This window comes from Mustela nivalis (genome assembly GCF_964662115.1).
Source record: "Mustela nivalis genome assembly, chromosome: 1".
In the NCBI taxonomy this organism is placed as follows: domain Eukaryota; kingdom Metazoa; phylum Chordata; class Mammalia; order Carnivora; family Mustelidae; genus Mustela; species Mustela nivalis.
In genome coordinates, this window is record NC_139020.1 from 2,356,368 (window position 1) to 2,364,095 (window position 7,728).

Below are 7,728 nucleotides of genomic sequence, written 5' to 3' on the forward strand. Positions count from 1 at the left end.
TCTGGGGGCCGCCCCTCACCCCCGCAGCGGCCTGGCGGCGAACCTCTCCGCGGTGCCAGGTCACCCTTGGGGACCCCCAGCCGCAGGCACGTGGCCGACCCTCTCGTGGCAGGACGCCGAGGCAGGCCACGCACGCACCCCCGCGCGCCCCGTCTCTGCCTTCGGAGCCCGCCGCTGCGAGTCCCTTCCCGCTGCCCGCGGTCACTACCCGTCCTTCGCCTCCCACGCCCACCTCCGCAGGCCCGGGGCGTGCCCTGCCCCCCATCCCGTGAGGCTCCCGCGCTGCCCCCGGGGGCTTCACGCTATAGGACTGGGTGATGGGGGTCCTTAGGCGTTGCGTGTTGGAACCCGTCTGTCCTGGGGGCAAGACCGATGCGGGCGGCCGGCGCTGGCCCAGGCGGGAAGGAGAGCAGGGCCTCAGGGTCCAGCTTCTGGAGAGCAGGGACATCCTGACTAATGGCGACATGGAGCACCTACTGTGTGCTAAGCCCACGGCCCCATGAACATGTTTAAGCTCCCCAAGGCCCGATGGGGCCGACTTCCCAGAGGAGGAAGCAGGAAGAGAAACCCGGCCCTGGGGCCTGCTGGGACCAGACGTGACCAGACGTGCTAGCCGCGGTCCTCACGGCCTGCTCTAGGTCCTCCTCCCTGAGTTCAGCGACCCTTGGCTCTCAGGACGCCTCCTGACTCTCTGCCACAGACTTCACCCCTCCCCACCTTGATCTCTCACCTCCCACCCCTCTGCTTTTCTGGACAAACCTCCTGAGCACCACCCCCCACCTTCAGCCCAGGTAAACCCAGAGCACTTAGCGGGGAAGAGGCTGACAGGCCTCCGGGACCGCAGGCTCTAGTACGCTGCTCCTTGACAGAGGGCCCAGGTTGAGGTCAAAACCCTGGGCATGACATTTAGGTGAGTTCGCTTTTCACTTGGCTTTGGAAAGGTCCTCACTCCCAGGGCACCCATGGACATCAGGCTAGTCACGGGAGAGTCCCCTGGAGAAGCTGGGAAACCGAGTCTGGCCCCAGGGGCACCTTTTCAGCTGCAGGTGCTTCAGAGATCACTCAGGTGGGGCAGATAAGGGAATGTCGGTATTTCGTGAGCACAGTTCCTGCTAGTGATTTGTCCTCAAACAAACCTCTTTCCTGGGGACAGATAGTGCAGACCTTGCGAACCCCCAGTCTGCGGAAAAGACCCTCAGTGTCCAGGCCGGCCAGGTGATAGGTGTCGGGGTGGGGGAGGGGTGCTGAGCCCCACCCCCACTCCCACCCGGTCCTTCCAAGGCAGACCTGCCCTTCCTGGGAGAGGACACAGAGCCTGTCCTGGAGGCTTGCTCTGAGCTGATTAGGAAGAGGCAGCTGATTGCCAGGTCCCCTGGGGGAGAGGCAAGTGGGTGGGCTCCAGGAGGTTCCCAGAAAGTGGTTCACCGAGAAAGAACAGAAAGAATCTGTGGCTGAGCCTGCTGTGTTTGGGGCCCCCCAGACCCAGGTATGTGCGCACCTCTGTGCCGTGATTACTAGTCCTTCAGAAGAGTACCTCTGGGGCTGGAACCGCACTTGGGCCTGGGTCCACCCCCCCCCCCCAACGCCACAGGGGATTGTGACCTGGGAAAAGGCTGGTTGAGCCCATCCCCAGAGTGTATTACCTTCTACTGGAGGTGACCTTCACGGACAGGCTGCCTGTTACGGGTTGACTGTATTCCCCCAATTCACATGTCCTAGTCCCGAACCCCAGTACCCGCGGCGTGTGACCTTATTTAGAAACAGGGCCTTCCGCAGATGTAATCAAGTTACAGTGCAGTCCTTACGGTGGGCCCTAAGTCCAGCACGACTAGTGTCCTTATGAAGTAGGGAGCACACTCTCCTCCGCAGCCCCCAGAAGGAACCAGCCCTGTTCACACCCTGGTCTTGGGTCTCTGGCCTCCCGAGCTGGGAGAGAATCCGTTTCTGCTGCTGAAGCCGTCCGGGTCCCTTGGCCATCAAACTTGGCCCCCTAATGGTCCCAGGCGTTGGCACCAGTCCTGAAGAAGCAGACAGCCATGGAAGGACAAGCTGGCCGGGCTCAGCTCACATCGTGTGTCCCAGATTTTCTGCGGCCTTCCCAGTGTCCAATGTCGTGTCCTACCAGCAGACCGTGAATATGGACTTCAGCCCCAGGAAAAGTCATCACTGTCCCCAGGCTCCTCCGGGCCAGGGCGCTGCCTCTGACGTCAGCTGCAAGGGATAGGAGAGACTTAACCGCTATAATCACTATTATATTGTCTGTTGTATCCCCCAGAATCCTATGCTGAAGCCGTACCCGCCAGAGTGATGGTTTCTGGAGCTGGGCTCTGTGAGGTCATGAAGGTGGAGGGACATTAAGGGGCGGCGTCTGACTCGGGAGGTTTGGGTCCTTAGAAGTGCAACAGCAGAGGGGGGTCCCTGCGTGCAAGCTCAGGACAGGCCCGCGGGCACGACGTGAGCAGGAGGGGACACCTGTACGCTGGGAAGCGAGCTTCTCTGGGGCCAAATCCGGCCAAGTCCAAGGGGAACCTTCGACTTCCAGCGTGCGGAACTGGGAGAATTGAGCCTCTGTCGTTGGAGCAGCCCGGCCTGTGGGATTTTTGTCCCAAGCTAAGGTAATCACTGCCAACATCCTTCTCCCTGGTGGGCCAGGCGGTTCTTCGATGCCCCTGCCTCTACGGTCAGACCCCGGCACCTCGCAGACCACCGTGTCCCGAGCATACGACCAAGGTGCGCACACTGACAGTGTCTTTCCCAGCACCAGCTTTATCCATTCCTCAAGGTCAACGTGCTGATGAGGCAGGGTCAGGATTCCAAACTCAGCGACATCTCCCCACGTGTTGACCTTGGCTTCTTACGGGTCACACACAGCACAGCACCCGGGCCACATGGCACTTTAGGCAGGACAGGACGTAGACGCAAACAACTCCCACGCGACGTCAGTCTGTGAGTGCGCCGTGAGACAAGGTCTCCGTCGGTCCGGGTCACCTCCTGGCGCTTACTGCTCTTATGTCCCAGCAGGGAGGGATCTCCGTTCGTCTCGGAGATCAGTCTGGCAGTGCCCCGGACTGCCCCGGGCAGCAGCTGCCGTTTGAAGAGGTCAGACACGCCGGGGTCAGGGTCTGAGAAGTCTGATGGTTTGCCGTGAAATCCTCCCTTTGTAGAGGGCTGGCATCAGTCCCGGGCCCTGCGGACCTCCTCTGCTTCTGCTGGTCGTCGCTTCCGGCTGTGGTCAGCCGGGGCTGGGCTACCGCAGGACCCCCGAGAGCTCACCTCATGGCTGGACGCACGCCCCTGCTTGATGAGACAGACTCCGTGGTGCTTTCTAAAATGTCATTGCACTAGGTGCTCTCTGTCCTGCGGGAGGGTTTTGTTCTTGGCTGAGAGGTGGTCCAAGGTAGGATTTCGTTCTTATTCACACGGTGAGGTCAGCAGGTTGGGAGATGCTGCCATTGAAAAGATAGTCTGCCACTCGAGGTTTCCAAGAGGTCAGGGTGCCCACGCCACACAGGGCCACATGGGCTAGCACCAGGTGGGTTGGAAAGGGGGGTGCACAGGCAGGAGACTTTATTGGGGTTTCAAGGAGAGGGGCAAGGCAAGGCTAGTGGGATGGGCATCGATTGGTTTGAATACCTGGGGCAGGCTCTGGGGTCCAGGGCTATCTCTGGTTGTCTGGTCCCCGGGCAGAGCCATGGCAGAAGGGGCGTGGGATGTGGGTCTGGGCTGCTTCCTTTGCATGGCAAAGGCCCATTTGCTGTCTCTGAGGGTTGGCTGGCCCCGAGACGGACAGTCTCTCCACAGCCAGCCAGGCCCAGATCCCGGGGCTCGGGAAATACAGAAAATAGGGCAACGCAGGTCATGTAGCAGGGTGAGCTCTGGACACTGGGGTCACACTGGCCCGGCAGATTCCAGCCCCTCATGGCCGTGGGCATCTTGGAGTCAGTGTCCCCCATTTCTCCCAGTGTAGACGACACCTGGGCGGGGCACCGGCCAGCGTTCCTGGGAGTCTCTTCCTCATAATTTATCAGGATTCCCTGGTCTGTGGGAACCGAGCTGGTGGAAAGGTTCAGTCTCTGATGACCGCTGGACTCCAAGCCGCCATTATCGTGGGGTGAAGACTCTAGCTTGAAATCCTCCCGTATTTACAAGCTACTCCATCCATCCTCTGAGAATAGGCTTCTGGACATTGCTCAGTTCCAGAATGTTCTTTTTTATTTTTTATTTCTTATTTTTTAAAAAAGATATTATTTATTTCAATCTCAAGTAGGTGGAGAGGCAGGCAGAGAGAGAGAGGGAAGCAGAGAGCCTGATGCGGGACTCGATCCCGGGACCCTGAGATCATGACCTGAGCCGAAGGCAGGGGTGTAACCCACTGAGCCATCCAGGTACCCCCAGAATGTTCTTTTTTTTTATTATTTAAATTTTTAAAGTAAGTTCCATGACCAAGTTCCATGACATGAGGCTTGAACTCACGCCCTGGAGATGGAGACCTGAGCTGAGATCAAGAGTCAGACGCTCTGGACCCCTGCTGTTGAGCCACGTGTCAGGCTCCTGGCTTTGCCAGCAATCTCCTTGGGATTCTCTCTCTCTCCTTCTCCCTCTGCTCCACGCCCTGCTCGCTCGCTCTCAGATAAATAATAAATAATAAATCTTAAAAAAGAAGAAGAGGAGGAGGAAGAGTCTGATGCTGAGGAGACCAACCCACCAGGTGCCCCCAGAATGTCCTTCTTGAGAAGCAACGAGTAGGGTGGGGGCCTGGCTGGCTCCGTTGGAAGAACGTGGGACTCTTGATCGCAGGGTCGTGAGTTTGAGTCCCACATGTAGGAGTTTACTTGGTGCAGAGTTTACTTGGAAAAAAACAAAACAAAACAAAACCCAAAGAGGCAACAGCAGAAGCCCAGGCCTGGGTTCCGGGGTGTCCTTTATTCTGATGGATTATCTCTTTTGCTTTCCTTGTGGGAAGATCCTCAACTTTTTTAAATGATTTTTTTTTTTTAAGATTTTTATTTATTTATTTGACAGAGAGAGATCACAAGCAGGCAGAGAGGCAGGCAGAGAGAGAGAGGAGGAAGCAGGCTCCCCGCTGCGCAGAGAGCCCGATGCGGGACTCGATCCCAGGACCCTGAGATCATGACCCGAGCCGAAGGCAGCGGATCAACCCACTGAGCCACCCAGGCGCCCTAAATGATTTTTTTTTTAAAGATTTTATTTGTTGGTCTGACAGAGAAATAGAGAGAAAGCACAAGTACACAGAGCGGTGGGCAGAGGGTGGAAGAGAAGCAGGCCCTCTGCTAAGCAGGCAGCAGAAGGCAGCTGCCCAACCAACTGAGCCTCCCAGGCGCCCCGGGCCATGACTTTTTTGAACCTTGAGAGAGCACTATGGGTCAGAGTCTTCAGGAAAAAAAAAAAAAAGAGAGCCCAGGGAAAGCGAAGGAATCCGCGGCCGGAGTAGCAGCTCTGGGGAGGGGAGTGGCCGGATGTCCGCGCCGTCCGAGCGGGCCCGCCGCGCTGACCGTCCTGGCGACCGCTCTCTCACTGTGCCCCACGGGGACGGGTACCAGTTACTCATGGTTTCCTGGTCGCAAGACAAACTCATGTCGTAGACCACTTGGGGAGACGACAAACATCACAGGGAAGAAAATGGAAGCCACAGTCCCATGTCTCGAGGGCAGACGAGGGTTCGGGTCGTCTTTCTCGGCCTGTCCGTGTGCGTTTACGCGAATGTGGTAGGTGCTCAAGACACAGACTGACGTGAGACTTTCTTCTTCTTTTAAGATTTATTTGGGAGAGAGAGGGAGATAGAGAGAGGGTGAGGGGAAGGGGCCGAGGGAGAGAGAGAATCCCAAGCAGACTCCATGCTGAGCACAGAGCCGGACGCGGCCTCAATCTCATGACCGAGATCATGACCTGAGCCAAAACCGAGAGTCAGACCCTTAACCAACTGCACCATCCAGGCGCCGCTTGAGACCCCTTTTTTTTTTAAGATCGCAATTTGTGGACACCTGGGTGGCTCAGTGGGTTAAGCGTCTGTCCTCAGCTCAGGTCATGATCCTGGGGTCCTGGGATCGAGCCTCGTATCAGGGTCCTGGGATCGAATCCCGCATTCGGGCTCCTTGCTCACTGGGGATCCTGCTTGTCCCTCTGCCTGCCCCTCCCCCTGCTTTTGCCCCCCCAATTCCTCCCTTTCTGACAATGGAAAAAGATTTTTTTTTTAAAGATTATAATTATTCGACAGAGATCACAAGTAGGCAGAGAGGCAGGCAGAGAGAGCGAGGGTTCAATCCCAGGACCCTGAGACCGTGACCTGAGCCGAAGGCAGTTGCTTAAAGCAGACTGAGCCACCCAGGCGCCCTGTCACGGCCAGCGCGACAAATCGACCAGGAAACGTGAGATAAGAGGACGGTGGAAAGAAATTCAGAGACAAAGAGATGGAGGCAGGAGGTGCATTGTGGAGGATGTCCAACAAGGCCGGTGTTCTTCCATATCTTAGAAGCATTTATAAGGCAGACCACTCCAGGAGGAGGAATACAGCAGTACCTAGTCACATGACCGCTAGTTTCTAGAACAAGTTTACATCAACTACGAGCCAACCTTGTGATACCAGGTAGTCTCGGCTAAAGCCATTAGCAAGACAATCAGCCAGGGAGTGGGTCGTGGGTCGTGGGAGGCATAGGAACAACGCGGCCCAACGGAGAATCCCTGACCCTGACCGCATTACCGCATTGTTCCTGCTGCAGGGAGAGCGCGTGGGAGGTCACGTAGGCGCGCGCCCGGCACACAGCACAGACCCTTTCTCCGGGTTACTCAGCTTTCCCGTCCTTAACCCCTTGTCAAGGGGTCCGGACTTTCAAGGAGACAAAATCAGGGCCTGGTTTGATTCACGACTCCAACGGTGCCGTGGCCTCCAACAGCACCCCAAGATCACGACTTTGAATGGATAATGTACATTCATAATACTACATTTTTACACCTCCCACACGTCCTCCAGGATTCTCAGTGACCTTCCCTCCCACGGAGCTGTGAGAACGGAATGAGTGTCTTAGTGGACGGTCGCGTCCAGTGCGATGACAAATACTTCACTAGACTCGCTCGTGGGTAAATCTTCACGTGCGTTCCTGACGACTCAGTACTAAGTCGTTGACACGGAATGACGGGTACGCGAGTAGTTCGCACCTTTTGCTTCTAAAGGTGAATTGTCTGATTTCACTCCCATCGGTCCCTGACGATCACTGTAGCTCGGCGGCTTCCAGACCAGGGATCTCTGTTTTCAAGGAATCCTTAACACTTGGCAAATCAACAACACAGGAGACAACTCCAGGTGTGACTCCGTATCATTTCTCCCTAGAGTGTCGTGGAAGTCGAAAGGGCAAATCAAGGGGATGAATGTAACCGTGGTCTGTGCTTCTGAAATCACACTGGGCGGGGGTGACCTGGCCTGGGTCGTGTCCCCCTGGAGGCCACGGCAGTCCTGGGCTCGCATGCCCTCAGCACCACCCGTGGGCCTCACGCGGGAGGGCGGTGGCCTCGGGGGGTCCCCTTCAGCGCGGCAGCACCTCATCTGGAAAAGTCCCAGGGGCTCGTGGGTGGTTCTGCTGGAAACCACATGGGGCACACACGTGGCACTAGCCAGTGCTATCCAGGTCCCAGAGGAGTTGAACCCTCCTTTGGCCGAGAGCCGCCATGGCCCAGACCACACGTGGGCTGGCCTGCAGCGACACAGGCTGCACC